At 34.3% G+C, this 21,814-nt stretch overlaps 1 pseudogene; it reads left to right on the top strand.

Moving 5' to 3' along the window:
* Window positions 1-2,072: 2,072 nt before the first annotated feature.
* On the top strand, window positions 2,073-20,381 carry LOC133178625 (uncharacterized; annotated as a pseudogene).
* The last annotated feature ends 1,433 nt before the right edge of the window (window positions 20,382-21,814 follow it).

Here is a 21,814-nt window from a genome sequence, read left to right as displayed (position 1 = left end):
TGTAAATTTTTCATAACATGTAAAGTACTAACAAGCATTATTTTGGTGCATTTATATTGAGATACAAACGTTTATTCAGTTATATTGTGAATAAACTTCCATTTTTCTTTACTTGAGTAAGAATTTCTATTTGGAAGTACACTTCCCTTAAGGGTGAAGTTTATTAGTTCACGTCTATGAAATTAAAGCAGATTTTATATCAATGCCAGATGACTTAACGTGTTTGAACACAATGTCCTAGTTAGCAGAAACAGAAAACATGCTACCTTACAAGTCACGTTAGGGAATTTAGTATTCACAAAGTCACCTGAGGTAAGAAATCACGTGGTGAATTATAATATTCAACATGTCACAACCCTTGGTTACAACACAGACAGTGAATGTAAGAAAAAACAGTTTTTTCTCTTTTTAACAATGAGTGCACGTTTGACTATTAATCTCCGTTTGACACAACATTAGTAATGCAAATATACAGCTACTGTTAATAGGAGAACAATAGACAAACATGCGCTGACTATATATGAAGTCAGTAAAAAAGTGGGCGTTCTCATTATCGAACGGAGATTCAAGAAATAGTGATGACCCCTGCCTTTGAAAACAGATTCGAACTTCGTAAATACACACTTTTATCAAAGGTAATTACATAAAGTTGTAGGTTAGATGATGTTGACCATTCTTGCAATGAAAAGAAAATGCTTGTTTTTGCACGTCCTTAAGTGCAGTCATCCTTTCAATGAATTCTATTTAATAGTAAGAGAGATACAACCTTTAAAGTATAAGCCAATCAGAGTTAGCACATGTACATGCATTCAATTTTGATAGTAGCATAATGTAGGAACATATTATACCTATTCATATTCTAAATTTCATTCTGTTTTGTTGAAAACTAAAAAAGTTATAGCTAATCAAATTGCAGAACACATGCATGCGCGTGTTTTCAAGAATTTCTGAATATAACATATTGTAGAACCTTATAATGTTTACCTACATCTTTAATTTCAAAGGATTTTGTCAAAAAACAAGGAAGATATGGAAGATTCTGTTTCAGCCAATCAGAGCGAAACGCATCTACATGCGCGTGAGTTCATGCTAATTTGACCGCGTCATCTTTTCTACACTACTAATATATCTTTATGTTTTCAGTTGAAAAGCATCTCATAAAAAAACCTAGAAAGTCTGCCATAATAATTGGCTTCATTAGAAATGGTCTTAAAGTGTACTGCTTTGGGATTTCGGAAAAGAAACTTAAACACTGGTCCAATTGCTGGGATTGGACTACCGACTCTTGGATTGTGGAGGATTTGTTGTGCGGAGATAATAGTTTTGACAGGCAGGATTGCATGGTGATTGATAAATATTTGGATTTCCTCAAAACCCTCTTCTTGTTTATTTTTGAATGATACAACATGAAATTATCAGAACCCAGATGTTTATGCATGTAACTAAAACTAACACATCAGTGAAAATAAAGCATTACTCAAAACCAACAAAAAAATATTGGAGAAAAACGTCACTTAAAGGTTGAAATTAAAATGAAAAAAAGGCAATGATTGGCAAGCCAATATCTGATAAGCAGAGTTAAATTTTTCTTTCTTTCTTTTCTTTTCTTTTTTTTTTTAATAAATAATTAATTTACAAAAACTGCAAAATTTAAGCTTGTTACATGTACCATATCCAAATGATTTTGAACAAAGGATAAAAGTGACAATCTTGTTTCATTTTCTAGAAAATCTATTTTCTCGCTGAAAATAATGCTCTCAATATACTCCTATATAAATATACATTCCCTTGTTTGTTCAGATGAACTCCGTACAAATTTCCGACTACAATCTCCTTCACGGGGAGAAACAAAATAATTTCCGTGTTCCCAAAACACACAATAACCCAATGATGGCAATGCACCTATCAATATTGCATTCACTCTGTCTGCTACAACATTGTACGCAAAATTAACCTTAAGTCTTGGCAATAATTTGCAAACAATTAATTTCGCAACATTATAGCGGCGATGCATCACCGATACCACAGTTTCAATTTCCGCGGCCAACGATGTAGGATCTGTACTGGGAACGATGTCGTTCTCCCCGATCATTAGAACAACTACCTCGGGACCTAAAGCAAATACACTCTCCATATCCTTAGATATTATACCACGAACCTTCCTTCCACCCACACCCCTGTACAAAACGGAATGCGTTTTTCCCAGACCAAGATTTGCAGAATATCTAATGTCATCACCATGTTTTAAGAGTTCGTGAAAACGACGCACGATTGAATGATCAAGAATGACAACCGAAGTTTTGCCCATTGAAGATATGATAAATAATTTTACTCTCCAAATACTTGATAAAATAAATAACAAATTTGAAAAAAAAAAGTCAGTCCTCCAAGGCTGTAGGTGGGAGAAGAGGCAGAGTGACGCACCGCGTGGCCGGAATTTTAATTGTTTGAATTTGATTGGTCAATCTCTGACTCTTCTAAGACACGAAACAAAATGACCATTATAATACATCACTATACAATATTTCAGACTTGAACATTCAAGGAGGACATTTATTGATAACAATAAAAAAATTTAAGTAAACTTAAATTTATTTTATTAATCGTTTAGAAAGAGAAAACTTAACGCTATACAACCGGATGTTTTTCTATAAACTTCTTGCAATGGCATCTAGAAGGTTTTCTGTTCACTTTACCTCCATCGGAAGGTTTATTTATCACACAAAATACTCCGTGTCAACTCAGTTAACTCACACTAAATCAACAGTTCTGACGAATATAAGTGAAAATAAAAATGAATAATTTGTAGTGTTTAACAGGTTAGAAATAAACAAATAGTCATTTTTTTCATCAAAGAGGTTTATTCTGCACTCATAACAAATATGCAATACCATAGTACAGTTACTGTAACTTGACAACTTCGATATAGATAATAAACATAACGTTATTAACATGGTTTGATAAAAAAAAAAAAAAAAAAAAAAAAAAAAAAAAAAAAAGAAATAATCGTATGTACAACGTTTTCGGACATCCGTACTAAGAACACACAAATATGTGTATTAAATCTGTTGATAACTTATAGCTCTTTAAATCTCACAAAAATATATTCAATGAAATATGTGGAGATAACGAACAGTATTCGAGCTCAAAGGTCCAATAAGCACTACAAAATAGGAGCAAACACGGACCTCTAAAACATCAGAGGTGGGATCAGGTGCCATGGAAGAGTGAGCATCCCCTGCCGACCGGTCACACCCGCCGTGTGCTCCTTGTCTTGATCGGGATATAACAGAAAAATCCGTCGAAATTCAGTGTGTAAATAATAGCCTAACAATAAGTATGAAAAAAGTCAGTCAATATTTGACTAAATGATAGATTGTTTTTGCTGACAAGGTCATTGTATCGACCTTACGAAATGATGACTTTAAACGAGATTGCTGATATTCTTGTTTCATCAACTTGTTTGTCAATAACTTATAATAACACAAATGTCGGAGGAAAACGTACAAAAATGATTTTTTTTCAAAGAAACTTCTGATAGCATACCATGGTCACTTGATCGAGTTTTTTCTTAAATCATTTGTTCCTTACCTGGCATCAGCGACAAACTTTGAAAAAATAAAATATTAGATGCACAACTAGGGTTGGTGATTTTTATTTCTGTAAAGTTTCATGAAGATTGTGAAAGCAATCTACGAGAACACTCGAGTACAAAATAAGGTGAACCAAAATACGACTTCGTTCAGGTGGCTGAACAGATAGACCTACTGCAATGGAATCCATGTTTTTGCGGAAACCACTTTGATACAGTAGAAGGAATAAACCTTTAAAGTTTCCAAAAGATTGCTTGCGTACTTATTGAGAAAAATAGAAATTAAGGAATTTTTTCTTTTTGTCCGTTTCCATTACAACGGTAGGAATTTGCAAAAAATTTGAATATTGACTGCACATCTAGAGTTTCTAATTATATTTTCTGCAAATTTTCATCAAGATTGTCCGAGTCGACTCTGAGAACATATATGAGCATAATACCTTTTTTTCGTTTTGTTTCTATGGTAACTGTGTGCGGCCAAATCCAGGTTACTTTAAACAATATAAATCTAATGCCAGGAATCATCCTTTAAAGTTTCAAAATGATTGCTTGAGCAGCTACTGAGAAAATCGAAGTTAAAGAATTTTCACTTTTCCTCTGTTTCCGAGGCAACGGTTTGCAATTTGAAAATTTTGAATGTGAATCGCACAACTACAATTCCTACAATTACTGATCATCATTTCGGTAAAGTTTCATGATGAATGTTCAAGGGATCAGTGAGTACACTCCCTGACAAAATTCTTCATTTTTCGTACGTTTCCATGGCAACGATAGCCATTTTGAAACTGAAAGTTTTCACTGCACAAGTACAACTAGTAATCACCTTTTGTAGAAAGTTTAAAGAAGATTGTTCCAGCCATCTGCGAAAACATCCTCGGACAAAGTTTTTTGGCGTACAATAGCAATACGCCGCACGACTTCGTTCGGGACGACATAATAAAAGTTATGACTATATCAAGTATATCAGTCATTTCAGTCATTGCACGCGCCCACACGTGCATGCATGTTCGCGCAAAATGACCTTCGTTCAGCACATCTACACAACATGCCTATTAATCTTAAGAAGATTTCATCTCAATTGGATGAGCAGTTTTCAAGAACACTCGTGGCCAAAAAAGTACCGGAGAAGAAATTTTGAAAATAGAAAGTAAAAACAATATGTTCTCAAACTTTGTTTGGAGAACATAATGACGTTTATTTGTGCTAAATTATCTCGCGACTTTTGCAAAGATGGATTACGCATATGAAAGAGCTTATACTCATTCTCGCATTTCTATTAACAATTATGTTTTAGAATTTTTTAAGCAAACTTAAAACAAAAATTATTTTGAAAATATGATCATTTTCTATTGATAGATTCAACAGATTTATCTACACATATGATACAGTATCATGTCATTTAACTTCTGCGTTCAGGCCCGTAGGAAGCATTTTCAGGTTTTTTTCGGGGGGGGGGGGGGGCACAGCAATACATTTTCAGTTTGGGAGAGGTAGGGGTACTATCAACACCAAATATTCGTGAACAGGCAAAAATCTAAAAGAAACGAATGTCTTTTTATATAGTATTTGTTTACATCGGCAAAATTATTAGGGCATGCCCACCTCCGGGTTCCAACGCCCATGGAGTCTAAGAAATGACTGCAACAAAAGGGAAATGCATTAAGTCTTTCTCCTTGAAAATTTTTATTCAATGTTTGTATAATCACTCAAAGATATTTACAGAAGCTTGCTTCTTCATATTTTTATGAGTCAGTTAAATATTACCAAGAAGTATTATTAGGGATGTCAAAATATTTATTTTCCTTAGTCGATTATTCGATTGCATTATTCGAACGATAGTCGAATATTCGGAACATTTTCTGAAAAAAAAATTTCAAACTTCAATGGTACATGACGTATTTATAACTCAAAAACCCTTTTACTTATATATAATTTAAAAGTACTATCAAAAGTAATACAACGTAACGCGTGGATAGCATGATTATATGAAATAAATTTAGAAACCTATTCTCCAAAATGTATGATTTCAGCAGAAATCAGTAATCGGTCTGTACTGTCATACAGTCAGTTTTTATTTTAGTAAGCATTAAAAAAAAATGACAGCCGATATTTTTTAAAGCTTATTTTGAAATAAATGGGGGGGGGGGGGGGGGGTTAACCTCACACTTTTTACACGTCAGGTGCGTATGAAAATTGTTAAACAGTTAGATACTGCTTATTCAATTATTCATTGCTCTGGCTATTAAAATGTCCTTAAACAGTTTAAAATGTAAGCGAATTGTTTTAATAATAATTGTAATAATTATAGAAGTGTCAAAACATGTCACAGCTATGGTTTGTTCCTTGCATTTGAGCAATCTTAAGATAACAAAAGATAATTGGTACATGGTATACGTCCATTTAATATTCTTACAAACAAAGCCCAGTATATTAGTAATTTATTACAAAAACAACACAGACCGTTACTGACAAATAATTCTCGCATCAGTGAAGCACTTATAAGTACATAACAGTATTTCTATACGTACAGGGAAAATCAACCGCTTTTTTTGTTTAGAAAAATTATCTTATCGGTTGTCTCTGAGGAAAGACATTTTCTCAGTTTTGTGATGAGAATTCCATCTTGTTATTACTCATTTATTTAATTATAATAATATTCGAATGTCGTTTCATTATTCGATCGTCGGTCCATTCGACTGATGTTCGAATAGTCGATAATTCGTTGACATCCCTAAGTATTATACATGTATTAGCTTCCTAAATATATTTTAGCAATAGCTTGATAGGTAGGTAGTTTTAACGTATGTTAAACAAACAAAAAATTGGTCCATTTCTGAAATGGTCCCAATTACATTACAATCAAGGCAAGGTAAAACATTTTTTGACCATGATACAAACAAAAATACAATGTATATCCATAATTCGAGAATATTTGATATCCGTTCTACTAATTTTCAAATACTTTGGCGTTCGCTTCTTGATCGGGAGTCCCGGGTTCGATTCTCGTTCGCCGCGCCGCGTCAAGACCTGAGACGTAAACATAGGTAAACATAGGTAGTCACTGTTTCCTTCGCCAAGCGCCCGGCATTAGAAGTGAAAGTCATGGGTCTTTCGGATGAGACCTTAAAAATCGAGACCCCGTATTTCTGTAATGAATCTTAAACAAACAAATCCTCTGATATGAGCATTTGTCGTCCAATAACCAATTTAATTCTCTACAGTGATGTGAGATAAATGTACCATAAAATTTACAATTCTACCTTATTTTGACAGTTCTATGATATTTTATCACAATTCAACAGAGAGCGGCTAAAAATGACGCATAGAAAGTGGTGTTGGGGTCTTTTTGTCGCAATCTATTAGTTCCATTTAAAAAAAACACACATAGAGTTTAGAAATGTTGAAAGGACCGAACGGAGACAAAATTAGTGCAGATTACCTATTTTAAACGGGAAAAAGACTCAAAGAGAGGAGAGACAAATTTTGATATTGATTCGCGGTCTCGGTGTCTAAAGTCGGTGAGGTCGAAAAGTAACGCTCCCCGCGTGCGGTAGAAATAAAACTCAAATGAACGGATTAAGCTGCCAAAGTCTACTGAAGATTTTTATCTTAAGGTCGATAGGCCTATTTATAACATTGTGTTTTGAAATCAGCTGTTCATAAAATTTTAAAATCATATAAACAAAATGGGTTTCAATGAGTATTTAACATAATGGTATTTCGTCAGGAAAAGTGTATTGAAAGGGATCGGCCGAACAATGAGAAGCAATGACGTTCTCAAACGTCATAAAACAAAACGGCGACAGCGCCGGGTGATCATGTAATGTCTTTTGTATTGAACAATAAATTGGCAAATTATCAAGCTAAAACTTGCAACACTACTTGAACTTTTTGGTTTTATATATGTACCTTATAAATTTTGTAAGCACTGCCTATATAGTATCAATTTTATCTCCTCAGTACAGGAACATTTTCAAGTTGATAACCCCTCGTTTGTGTGTATATATATATATATATATATATATATATATATATATATTGGAATAAGAATAATTGCCTTATGTAATAAAGCGTTCACGATAATTCTATTTATCATTTGTGCCGATTTTGTGCAACGTTCTGGAAAAAAATATGTGTCCCTAAAGAGATCATTTGTCATGTGACATCACATATGATTAATTATAATACCTGATAAAACTTTATTTGCAAATTTGCCATACATATATACATAGACAGTTTACAAATTAAAAATCTAAAGCTAGCTCGAAATCAGAGTATGTTTCTACTGGATATTAGGCTTTGGACAGCCTCAACATAGCTGCGTCCTGGGCAATATTGATGTAAGCTTCAACTTCCGATTTTGCTAAAGATAATCAATAAAAATGGAAGACTGTAGTCCCATCGTAAATATTAAAATATAAATTGATAGATTCTTCCCAAAACTAGTTGTGTTTTGTCAACGTTGTCTTGAAAAGTGCGTTATTCATCCCATCCACATAATGTGTAAAATGAATAAACTACCTTTGCAAATTTTAAACTCAATTCATATTCTTAAATATTTTAAGAGAAACATGTGCATATTAAAAAAACGAAACGAGTGTCCAATATAAAGTGTAAAATATATATACATTTTGCGCATTAGAATAACAAACGTCTTTTATTACAATATCAAGAATTTTTATATGGAATATATTCAACATTTTGTTTTTGTCAAACCACTTTCGTAGGAATTGCATAATCTATTATTAAGAAAGACTCTACATGCAGGTGAAGGTTGTAATTTGAAACTCTTTATCAATTACGTAATCTGAGTTTTGACATATTCTTACGATCGTTTATAATTTATTTCAATTTTTTTAATTCAGTATGTGTCAAGTCATCCAAATATTTGTATTTTAAAAATACCTCCAGAAATTTATACTCAAATTATTCTCAAAACAAACCATTGTTTACGTGCTGACATCGATGTAAAACATGAAACTCACCTGTTTTGACGGTCTCCTGAGTATCAAAGAGATTCTTTTCCTGATATTTTCCATCCACTTCTCATCGTATGTCATATTACTTATCTTACAACGCAATTTTCACTCCACTGAAGCCCAGGCAGCTTAATGAGTAAAATCATCCTAGTCCCTCTCTGGGTCTTGAATAGAGAGTTAAGGTAACACTGGAAATGCAAAAAGTCTGAATACAAATTGTCTGACCTTTATTCTGCTGGCTTCTTAAGATAAGTATAATTTTTCAATTCATTATAAAAAAAACAAAATTATGGAAGAAAGCGCACTTAACATTAGATTCGTGTTATTGAATTGTAAACCTACATCAAAAATATATTTTCCTATATTTCATGTTTAAGAAGGTGATGAAACGTGGTTCCAGGCTATTTTAGAGAGTTCAGCTCTGGAAAAAATACAATAGTAGAAGGTTCAATGTAATTAAAGTTTTGCAATCATTTCTCGGCTATAGATTGGAGTGTTACGAATAAAATTAAACTAAAGATTAGATGATTGTAAATGTAAATGAAAGCTGAGCTGGTTCATTAAAAATAATAATAATAATAATAATAATAATAAAAACCTTCACAACACTCTAGGAACGCATTATATTCCCAGTGTGACTATAGAAAAGAATCAAAATCAACTTTGGAAATTATCCATTCCTGTTTTTATTTTTTAAGGATTATAGAAGAAAGGTTTAAAAGAATGCATTAAGTAGTGTCATAAATCTCATTTATCAAGACCCAGATGAAAATGAAACCCTCAAATTAGGGTTCGTGTATTTCTACATTTAGATAAAATGCCAAGGGCTTATAATTATTCTGACTGACTACATGCGAGATGTTGCGAGGGGGAAAAGATTTTTAAAGACTTACTCTTACTTGATGAGTTTGGCCCCAACCTTCATCCCAGAAAGGCAGGGACCTTGATGATTTTTGTTCACCTTATCCCATATTTTTTTCAAATTTGTTCAGTAATTTGTTATGTTCGAAATTTACGCACGACGCACATCGCACAACACAAAACTACAGACGAGATTAGATACGAACAGATCACCTGAGTGAGTCAGATGACCTAAAGAGAGCCGAAACAGATTCGGGAAATTCATCTGACAAATATTTTAACTTTGTTTCTTTAATATATTAAAACTTTATTTAACAAATCTAAACATAATAATATTCAAACGTATTTATGCAATGAAAGAAATTAAATTGTAAATAAAAATGATGGCTCTTACACATCATTCCTAAGAAGTTGAAGTTCTAAGTCACAAAATTTATTTTCTATTTCTCTGAAAAACTTTATGCGTGTAACTTTAACTTTTGACCAAAGTTCAATATTTTATATAAGAATTATTTACATACATAATATAATCTTTACATGTAATCTTTTTTAAATAAAATAAATACAATGCATATGTTTTTTTTTAATGTTTATCCTGTTAATCCTTTCTTACATTGCACAGCTAATTATAAATTTGCCTTACATTTACACAACCTCTTTTGCCTCATATCAATGGGGTATATCATTTGCTCCCTATCTTTAAGATTTCTGTCGTTTAAGGCAATTGTTCTGCTTGAATGATTGTTTTGTGTACCTAGCTAACCACAACAATTGATTCCAAATGTTAAAAAAAAATCAGGAGTGCAATTAAAATGGATGATAAAGATAGCAGCTTTAGTAATGACAATAGATCTGGGATGTATAAGGCTTGATTCGCCGGCATCAACGATGCCTTCAAAGTTGTTTTACCCTCTAATGTGGAACGCCTTCGACTTCAGGTACGAACATCAATTTAGCATAAAATAATTAACATCATAAATATCACCAAATATATGTTGTGTATTATATGGATTGTTCATGCCGTTAAAACTATTAAGACTATGGAAATCATCAAATACCAAGTTTCAGTTATAATGAAATGAAAAAATAAACTCAAAAATTTATTAGACAGTGGTTAAATCACCAGATAGTATCGCCAACAAGATGAAATCTAAACCCCGTGTGATTTAAGGTATTGTGGTAAAATAAACGGCCAAGATCTCTGTAATCTTCTGAAATGAATAAATAGGCTATATTTTATCGGCACATTGAATATATAGGCTATATTTTATCGGCACATTGTTGTTAAAGTTTTCAATCTCAATCTTCCTTCTCTGTTGGCTACAATTTTAAAATATCTAGTTTTTCATTGTTAAAATGAGTGCGAAATATTCCTTAGTATATAGAGGCTTACTTTAATTTTAATTCACTTCACATATTTGAAAATAAAACCCTATTAATTTCAAATGCTAACAATGACCTTTTCAGTGTTTCAAAAATATTAGATTGATTGATTGATTGTATGTAGGTTTACTTCCCATTCAAGAATTTTTCACTCATATAGAGACATCACCAAATACCGGAGAAGGGCTTCAAATTTAGACCTCTACTGGCACTCAGGGCCATTGAGCAGTGAGGGATCTTTATCGTGCCAACGCCTGCCTTGACACGGGGCATCGGTTTTAAGGTCTCATCCGAAGGACCCGCAACTTTCACTTCAAAGTGCCGAACCCTTGGCGAAGGAACAGTTGCTACCTATTTTTTTATCGACTTGGGTCAGTCGCAGAAGGATAAAACGTACGCTCAACTAGGACCTTAGGTCACCGGCTCAGTTCAAAACTATCAAACCTGTTTACTCCGCGACAAAATGTAGTGCATTGTAACCGTAAAGTGAAAATAGAATAAATCGCACTACTGTGAAGCCTTTACAGTGTAAAACAATAAACAGAAAATCTATTTTTGTCAAAGGAATAATCATCTGATATGAGAAAAGATACAGGGGGAGCAACATTGACTGCAATATATTATGAAACATAAGATATACAGCAATGGATTACGTAGGGTGACCTGTGGTCTCCCTAATGATATTATTATTCCATGTAAGGCAACAGTATCTATTTAACACAGTACCTAACCTCTGATCTCCTTATTAATATATCAGGGTAGGCGACCTCCTGTCTCTGCATTCGCAGATCTAACAGGCAGAGGGAGGAGGTACATTGTAGGTCTTGCCCCCCCCCCCCCCACCCACCCCGCTCGGACTCTTCACTGATCCTTAAAGATAATGGAATAATTATTTGGTAATAAATTATATTAGGTGTCCTTTGGTCTCCCTTTTGATGTCATACCTCAATAGGCGACCTTATCAGTTTAACACTCTAGTAAACCTCTGGTTAATATTAATCTTACAGAGTAGATGTATGCCCAGTCTTGCAAGGATGGAGGCTGAAGTTCTCCTCCCCTTTCCCTGGAATTTACACTTATCAAATTCATAAACGAATCAAAAATACTAGTATATTTTCCAAAATAATAAACTTAAAAAACATGGACCCATTGTCAATTGCTTGTGGGATACATATACTGTATATGAAGGAAAAGTTGTCTAATGTCATCCCCCATCCAATTACATAAATTTAGAGAATTAATTTGGAGAAATTGTGAAATTGTTTGCTTGTAAAAAAAATCAGGGTCTCAATTTTTGTTTGGAGTGAATCTGAAAAATAATTCTTCACATGCCACGTTTTTTAAATTGTCTTCTTATAACTTCAAGTGACCTCATGTTTTCCTAATAATGAACAATACAAGATTACCTCTGGTCTTCTGATTCATATACCACTTCGTCTGACCTCTGATATCCTTATTGATGTACAATATAAGACAAACTCATGTTTCCATATTTTTTTATGTGGGGAGCAGAGGAAACATAAAGTTTATATGAATAGGGAGACCATAGGTCCCCTTATATTGTACATCATTAGGAGGACCAAAGATCACATTGTATTGTACATCAAAAGAAAGACAAGAGGTCCCCTTATATCCTACATCTATAGAGAGAACAGAGGTCCCCTCATATCCTACATCTATAGGGAGACCAGAGGACACTTTATATTGTACATAATTAGGGGGACCAGAGGTCACCTTATATCCAATATTAATAGGGAGACCAGAGGTCCCCTCATATCCTACATCTTTAGGGAGACCAGAGGACACCTTGTATTGTACATTAATAGGGAAACCAGGGATCATTTGTACATCAACAGGGAGACCAAAGGTCCCCTTATATCCTACATCTGTAGGGAGACCAGGGGACACTTTATATATTACATCAATAAGGAGACCAGAGGTCCCCTATATCCTACATCAACAGGGAGACCAGAGGTCCCCTTATATCCTACATCCATAGGGAGACCAGAGGACGACACCTTATATTGTACATCAGAAGGGAGACCAGAGATCTCTTATATTGTACATAAATAGGGAGACCAAAGATCCCCTTATATCCTACATCAGTAGGGAGACCAAAGGATACCTTATATTTAACATCAATAGGGAGACCAGAGGTCACCTTATATTGTACATTAATAGAGAGACCAGAAGTCACATTATATTGTACATGAATACGGAGACCTGGGGTCCCCTTATTTTATTAATCGTTGGGGTGACCATATTTCATATAAAATTGTTTATAAATACGGAGACCAGATCGCATCTTATGTTGTACATAATTCAAGAGACCAGAGGTCACATAAAGTTGTGTATGAATATGAAGACCAGAGGACACCCTATCTTGTTCATCATTTGCAGACCACTGGTCACATAAGGCTGTGTATAATATGAATACGGAGACCAGAGGTCCGCATATGGTGTACTTCATTAGGGTGGCCAGGGGTCCCCTTATATTGTACATCAATAGGGAGACCAGAGGTCACCTTATATTGTACATCAATAGGGAGACAAGAGGTCACTTATTTTGTACATCAAAAGGGAGACTAGAGGTCACCTTATATTGTACATAAATACGGAGACCAGAGGACACTTTATATTGTAAAGAATTAGGGAGACCAGAGGTAACTTATTTTGTACATCGATAGGGAGACCAGAGGACACCTTATATTGTACATAATTAGGGGGACCAGAGGTCACCTTATATTGTACATCAATAGGGAGACCAGAGGACACTGTATATTGTACATAATTAGGGAGACCAAAGGTAACTTATTTTGTACATCAATAGGGAGAGCAGAGGTCACCTTATATTGTACATCAATAGGAACACCAAAGGTCCCTTAAGTTTGTATCTTACATCAGTAGGGAGACCAGAGATCCTCTTATATCCTACATCTCTAGGGAAACCAGAGGATACCTTATATTGTACATCATTAGGGAGACCAGAGGTCCCCATTTATCCTACATCAGTAGGGAGACCAGAAGACACCTTATATTGTACATCAATAGGGAAACCAGAGATCACTTATATTGTACATCAATAGGGAGACCAAAGGTCCCCTTATATCATCATTAGTTGGGAGACCAGAGGACACCTTATATTGTACATCAATATGGAAACCAGAGGACATCTTCTATTTTACATCAATAGGGAGACCAGAGGTCACCTTATGTTGTATATCAGTAGGCTTATGTTGTTCTTCATTGTGGAGACCAAAGGTTACCTCATGTTGATCATTAGAGAGACCAGAGGTCACATATAGTTTATATAAATGCCAAGACCAGAGGTCTTCTTATATAAAACATAATTAGGGAGACGATGCAGAGGTCACGTAAAGTTGTATATGAATACGGAGACCAGAGGTCTCCATATATTGTACATTACAGTGTTCTAGGGAGACCAGATATCACAAAAAGTTTATATGGATGCAGAGATCAGGCATCTACGATACTAGACTCTGTTTAACTAAAAGACAACTCAAAAACAAAATAAAGGCAATAATTATGGAAATAAGCTTCTGAAAATTTAATCATGTGAAGAAAAAATTACTTCTTTCACTCCATAATTTCTCATATCTTACATAAACAAAGATTGCAACAGTTCTTTTATATCATAACACAAAAAAAAGATTATGAAATATGTGGAGATAACGAACAGTATTCGAGCTCAAAAGTCCATTAAACATTACAAAATAGGAGCAAACACGGACCTCCTAAATATCAGAGGTGGGATCAGATGCCATGGAGGAGTGAGCATCCCATGCCGACCGGTCACACCCGCCGTGTGCTCCTTATCATGTTCCGGAAAAACCGGAAAAATCCGTGGACAACTCAGTGTGTGAATAATGGGCTAACAATCAGTTTGAAAAAAGTCAGTCAGCATTTGACTTAATTGCCAACAAGGTCATTGTATCGACCATAGAACTTACGAAATGATAACTTTAAACGAGACTACTGATGTTCTTGCTTCATCAACTTCTTTGTCAATAACTTACCTCGTTTTAAAAATTGTTCATACGTAGAACATGCTCTTCCGTATTGCATCAACTGGGAGATATCATTATGGAGACCAGAGATCAACTTATAAAGTACATTAATAGGGAAACAAGATGTTTAATATAAAGTAATCTCTGGTCTCCCTATTCATGTACAATATACAATATTAGGTGATCTCTGGTCTCCCTAATTATGTACAAAATAAGGTGTCCACTGGTCTCCCTATTGATGTACAATATAAGGTGGCCTCTGGTCTCCGTTTTGATGTGCAATAGAAGGTGACCTCTGGTCTCCCTATTGATGTACAATATAAGGTGACCTCTAGTCTCCGTTTTGATTTGAAACATTAGTTTACCACTAGTCTCCACATTGGTGGTATCTGGTGACTGTTTTGCACACTCTTGTCTCCTTATTGATATACAATACCTGATGACTTTCGGTCTCCGCATTGATATGACACATTATTTTATCATTCCATGTGCAAGATATTGCTCAAAGCAGGCTTGTGACAATATATTTGATGTGACCAGGGATGATCCCTCCCATGCATCTGATCCTATCTCAGGAATTAGGAATCTATGTTTTATACTCTGTTTTTAAATTCCTGTGTTAATAGGATTTTTGAGATCAATCTCTGTTTGGTATCTCAACCTTTTTATTTGAATTTGTAGTTGAAAATCAGTTAATTTGAAAACAAATTCAGGATATTAAAACTAAATTTGGACTTAATTTTATTCTCATTTAAAGTTCTCAAAGTCTGTGGATTTTCCTTTTTCCTTTTTCAATAGGAACAGATGTAAGATAGGATAAATTATAGAGTGAAAGAAATATTTTCATTCTTTTTGCCATTATTTTTTTTTCGTTGTCTTTTAGTTAAGCAGAGTTAAGTATCGTAGATGACTGATGATAATACTGAACCATTGACCTAAATTGAACACTTTAGGTCTATGACTGAACGAATGAAGAAAAAGTCTCAATTTCCCTGTGTGTAATTTTTAACACAGTAACAAAGACATTGGTTCTCAAACTGCTGATAATAATACATGTATTGTTTGATAAAGTTAACCAATGAAACATTTGTGAAAGGGGGGGGGGGGGCGTCCGACACCGAGCCTTAATTATGACATCAACTTGTTGTCATGTTTTAATGTTTAAAACCATAACTTCACGTCTCTGTTTATCTATTAGAAAGATCTATATAAAGTTATTAATATAATTGTATTGCAGTAAGACAGAGAAAACTGTTTTTTTAAATAAAGTTCAATCAAAATATAGGGTGACCCGAGGTCACCATATTGATACAGATGAATTTACTTTTGTGCCTTTAATGCCTGAAGAGTTCATATAATGTTTTATTACTACGCAAAATGACGAACTATTTGCGGGTGACCCGAGGTCCTAGTTGAGCGTACGTTTTATCCTCCTGCGGGTCAGTCGCGGCCGAGATGCGAACTCACAACCTTTCGATCACGGAGCGAGTGCTCTAACGACTAAGCTACCATGACGGTTCAAAAATATTAGAAAGTACATATGTACGATTGTACATATAAATATTCATTTAAAATATGTTTTATCATTATTTCACAAGAAGCAACACTTTCTTTCACACTAGCCTTGAATTAAATCTGATGCACAGGTAATTAACAATTTATTAAATATTGTCTGTAAGTCATCTTTAGGAACCCTTTAAGTTACATTCATGTGTGAGAATAAAGTCATTTCTCAGTGCTTAAGGATCTAATTGACAAGACAGTGTCTTAAAGGTGACTTAGAAGATAGCATACTTTGGTTTACAGATCGTCTTCTTTCATCATTGAGCCAGGCTTATTGATATAGTATATATGTTTAAAATTATACACGAAGATAGGATAAATTATAGAGTGAAAGAAATATTTTCATTCTTTTTGCCATTATTTTTTTTTCGTTGTCTTTTAGTTAAGCAGAGTTAAGTATCGTAGATGACTGATGATAATACTGAACCATTGACCTAAATTGAACACTTTAGGTCTATGACTGAACGAATGAAGAAAAAGTCTCAATTTCCCTGTGTGTAATTTTTAACACAGTAACAAAGACATTGGTTCTCAAACTGCTGATAATAATACATGTATTGTTTGATAAAGTTAACCAATGAAACATTTGTGAAAGGGGGGGGGGGGCGTCCGACACCGAGCCTTAATTATGACATCAACTTGTTGTCATGTTTTAATGTTTAAAACCATAACTTCACGTCTCTGTTTATCTATTAGAAAGATCTATATAAAGTTATTAATATAATTGTATTGCAGTAAGACAGAGAAAACTGTTTTTTTAAATAAAGTTCAATCAAAATATAGGGTGACCCGAGGTCACCATATTGATACAGATGAATTTACTTTTGTGCCTTTAATGCCTGAAGAGTTCATATAATGTTTTATTACTACGCAAAATGACGAACTATTTGCGGGTGACCCGAGGTCCTAGTTGAGCGTACGTTTTATCCTCCTGCGGGTCAGTCGCGGCCGAGATGCGAACTCACAACCTTTCGATCACGGAGCGAGTGCTCTAACGACTAAGCTACCATGACGGTTCAAAAATATTAGAAAGTACATATGTACGATTGTACATATAAATATTCATTTAAAATATGTTTTATCATTATTTCACAAGAAGCAACACTTTCTTTCACACTAGCCTTGAATTAAATCTGATGCACAGGTAATTAACAATTTATTAAATATTGTCTGTAAGTCATCTTTAGGAACCCTTTAAGTTACATTCATGTGTGAGAATAAAGTCATTTCTCAGTGCTTAAGGATCTAATTGACAAGACAGTGTCTTAAAGGTGACTTAGAAGATAGCATACTTTGGTTTACAGATCGTCTTCTTTCATCATTGAGCCAGGCTTATTGATATAGTATATATGTTTAAAATTATACACGAAGAACTTCCAAAAAGATTTACCAATACTTCGTCTCCGTGGATCGTCCTCTTTCTATTTTTTTTTGCCAATGGTACAAGTAGCAAAAGTCCTCAGCATTGCAACCTTCGTGTTCTTAGTGCATAGACCAAAGTGTCATTGCCAAACTTGCCTGTATGGCGTATCAAACGTGCAAAAAAAAGAGTGGATATAACAATAAAATGTAATTAATTCAAAAATACACAAAGATTAGTAGTCGTAAACATAATTCATGACTTCTTTTGATCATTGCAAAATAGAATATTACATGGCTTTGTAGCCAAACCAATCCTATGTTCATTATCAACATCTTTTAACTCAAAGTCTTATACCATAGTTAAGGATTTCAAAGAAAACAAAAGTTTTACGTTTGAGAAAAAGCTGCAGGCACAGATTTATACATTCATTTCCAAAATGTGATGTATCTGTATGTTTCTAATACTTGGATTATCTAAAATTTTACCATACTTTGGTAATTGATTTTCAAATAACTTCGAGGGTGCCTCTTACAAACATCCCCGTCTCATATATCCAATTTTCTGTAAAATGGCACGCTGAGATTTTTTTTTCTAGCTGATAAATCAAAATTAATATCAAAATGAAAATTGTATCAACGCTATTAAAAATGCATTAAAGATTTTAGGATCGCTTAAAATTTGTCATAGGGTAGCTTAAATATGCTTGGCTTATACAAGTTTTGGCATTAAGTACCTTTACGCAGACTCTGAAATAAAGGTTTTGAAAATATTTTCTTCACTCTACCTTGAACACATTTTAGCAACCTTCAAGTCTTTGCGCAAATGCTTAAAGGAATTTCGAAGCTATACATGTATTACGGTTGTAATACTGAACTTCATTGTGTAAAATTAAAAAAAAATCCATCCTCAGAAGACATAACAATTCCATTTTAATTTAAAAACCTTTGAACATTTTATGTTATCCTAAAGCATACAATAAAAACCTTCCTTCCTAAAACTTTCAGAAGTTTGAAGTCCAGCCTCCAAGGATTTTCAATCTTTTTATGGTATAATGGTTGGCATGGTCCAGAATGACACCTATGAAGGAGACAAGACTCCAAGAAAGAGAGGTATTCTTACCCTTCAGTATTCCATCACATCAAACATGATATTGGCACCAACTGGGACAATGTCGAAAAGATCTGGCACCATACCTCAGGGTTCGACATTCACGCTCGTCACCTCGTCATTTCCACCCCTGATTGATTTTTGACGACCTAATTTTCAGTCTGGCTCGCCCAAATGACGACCTGGCACGAGTTGGGAATATTCAAGAATAATATTTAATATTTTAAAATAAACTTTATAAGGCCTTGAAAACATTGTTTCCTGTAACCCGACCGACCCATTCAATTAGCAGCCATGTGGATTTTTCTTTCTGCCAAATCTGTGTTTGATCAATCAGCTGATGTAATTTTTACCAAAAGTATTAAATTAAGTTTTATTTGAGATATAAAATATGTAAACCTAGTCAACAATCACCATAAATATAAAGAGTAATGATAATTAGTGTAACATCTAGCATTTCCCCCACAACTTTCTGATGTTCGTTTTCTGCTGCTAGACAGCCATGTTGGGTGTCCACTATAAACCTCACTTCTGGTTAATTCAGTCCAGGGATGTTTGACCCCATTTATTTAGGCCTTTTTGGTGAGTGAAAATGAATGTTTTAAACTAGAAACTTTATTTTGTGTCAATATGTGAGGTGAGATTGTATATATATTAGCAAAAAAAAAAATAATTAAATAAAATCCCATCCTACCAACCCTTGATTTATTGGGAATATTATACATGAAACAAACATATTTTTTTAAAGCCTAATTAGCATTCTGATTCTGCTTATTAATATTTGATGCTTGTTTTCTTTTTTGATAAAATACTGGAAGACAGCTTTTGATATTCCAAAAATGTCTGGTCTACATTTTATAATAGCACAACTTCTGTTATCTTAACAAATTTTAAACAATTGCACATTTTTGTTTTGACTTTTGATATTTTGTTCGGGCGACCTGAAATTCATTCGGGCAACCTGAAATCAGTATCAAGGTTGCCCAAATGGCGAGACCAAATTTTAACAAGTGTCGAACCCTGATATCTTCTACAATGAGCTCCGGATGGCCCCAGTGGAATATCCCGTCCTACAAACCGAGACCCCACTCAACCCAAAGGCCAATAGAGAAAAGATGACACAGATTATGTTCGAAACCTTCAATTCTTCCGCCATGTACCTAGCTATTCATGTTGTTCTCTCTTTGCACGTATCTGTAGTACAACTCTGGAGAGGGTGTCATTCACACAGTATCCAATTTTGAGAGTTACGCCCTTCCTCATGCCATCACGAGATTGGACCTTGCTGGACGTGATCTCACTGATTATCGTATGAAGGTTATTCTTTTACAACAACAGCTGAGACACAGGAAATGGCGACAACTGCATCATCTGCCTTGCTGGAGAAGAGTTACGAGCTACCAGACGGCCAGATCATTGCAATTGGCAGCGAGCAATTTTGGTGCTCGGAAGCCATGTTCCAACCTTTTTTCCTGGGTATGAAACTCTGCAATTCAGTAAACTGAAAGGTAATTGAAAGTCTACTGAATTGTGGTGGATCAACAAGCAAGAATATGATAAATCTGGCCCCTCCATTGTGGATAGAAAATGCTTTAAGTTCTTTAAAGTTTAATTGAATATTATTTCATATTATTCCTAAGGACTGATATGTTAAGAAAGTTTATTGAAATCTAAAGTGATTTTTCTGGATCTATAATTAAAGAAAATATGACTACAAAATGTTGCAATATGAAGCAATAGCAAAATAAAAGACAAAACTCGACTTTAGTTACAGGAGAAAAAACGTGTATAATTCGATAGTAAGCTCAGGTCGAACTGTTTTAACCTACCTATTTTCTCTTCAAAACTTACTTGTTTCAAGCCATTCAGATTTCACCCTCTACCTATTGAATATCCACGCAGGTGTGTTAAGGAAGCACTAAGATAATCTGACTTGACTAAATCGGTGATACAGTATGACGTCATACAAGACGACATGACGTCAAGTTTAGAACACAAGTCTTCTTAATATTGTTATTTAGAGTTATGATTTAACTCCTGAAAATGAATAGAGTCTTGCAAATATTGACAAAAAAATGTTTTTATTTTGTTACGCTGTATCTGTCACTTGAATTAAAATCTCGACCAATGACGTCAGAACTGTTCAATAAGTAACCTGAGAATTGATCATGTTGTACAACGAGAAGGCATGTAAAAAGATACGTAATAGGGGGTTTAGAAGCAAATTCCGTGAATATTGTGTGTGATTCATGTGTAGTTTAAAGTTTGTTACACAGGTATGCTAATTTATTTTCATAGATTATATCTTCTATTGAAGACAGTCAGCTATTTACGTATCCTAGTCGGCCTTTCCTCTGTCATTCGTGACAATAATGATGCAAAAGAACAACACTAAGCTGGATACTTAAAAACATAAGATTTGTACATATCGAAAGCTTGGAAAGTGCTGCTAGAATCGTGAGGTAAACATAGTTTGAATAAATATCTCGTGTTATATGTATATAATGCAAAACATCGGGTAAGGTTTCGTGCGAATATGTGGAATAATTATTTTCCCGATCGGACAGTGGGTTTCTAGCAGCACTTTTTAGGCATGAGAGATGTTTTTCAGCTATATTATTTACTCAAAGAAATTATTAAACCCCGGGGTAGTGTTGTTCTGTTAGATTTTTTATTAAGGAATAGTTTGCTATTAAAACAGTCACGTGATGACGTCGTGGTAGTGCACTACTACTTGGCGTCAGACACTCCGCGTCTTTATGTAATAGTTTATAATAGTTACGTTTTATCGGCGACTTTGATAAATTATCAATCTTAATTTTCTTTAAAAAGTCTAAATTTCCCGGAAAATGATTTGTATGCTTCCTTAACAAACACGCGCATTGAATACTTTTAAAATTATCCAGTAAGTGGTAAGGTAGTGTAGTGATCGGGGGGT

Source organism: Saccostrea echinata, unplaced genomic scaffold, assembly GCF_033153115.1.
Source record: "Saccostrea echinata isolate AGI-Se365-2 ecotype Australia unplaced genomic scaffold, CSIRO_AGI_Sech_v1 ptg000003l, whole genome shotgun sequence".
NCBI classification, from domain to species: domain Eukaryota; kingdom Metazoa; phylum Mollusca; class Bivalvia; order Ostreida; family Ostreidae; genus Saccostrea; species Saccostrea echinata.
The sequence above is the reverse complement of the archived record's forward strand: the minus strand, read 5'-3'. Positions and strand labels throughout refer to the sequence as shown.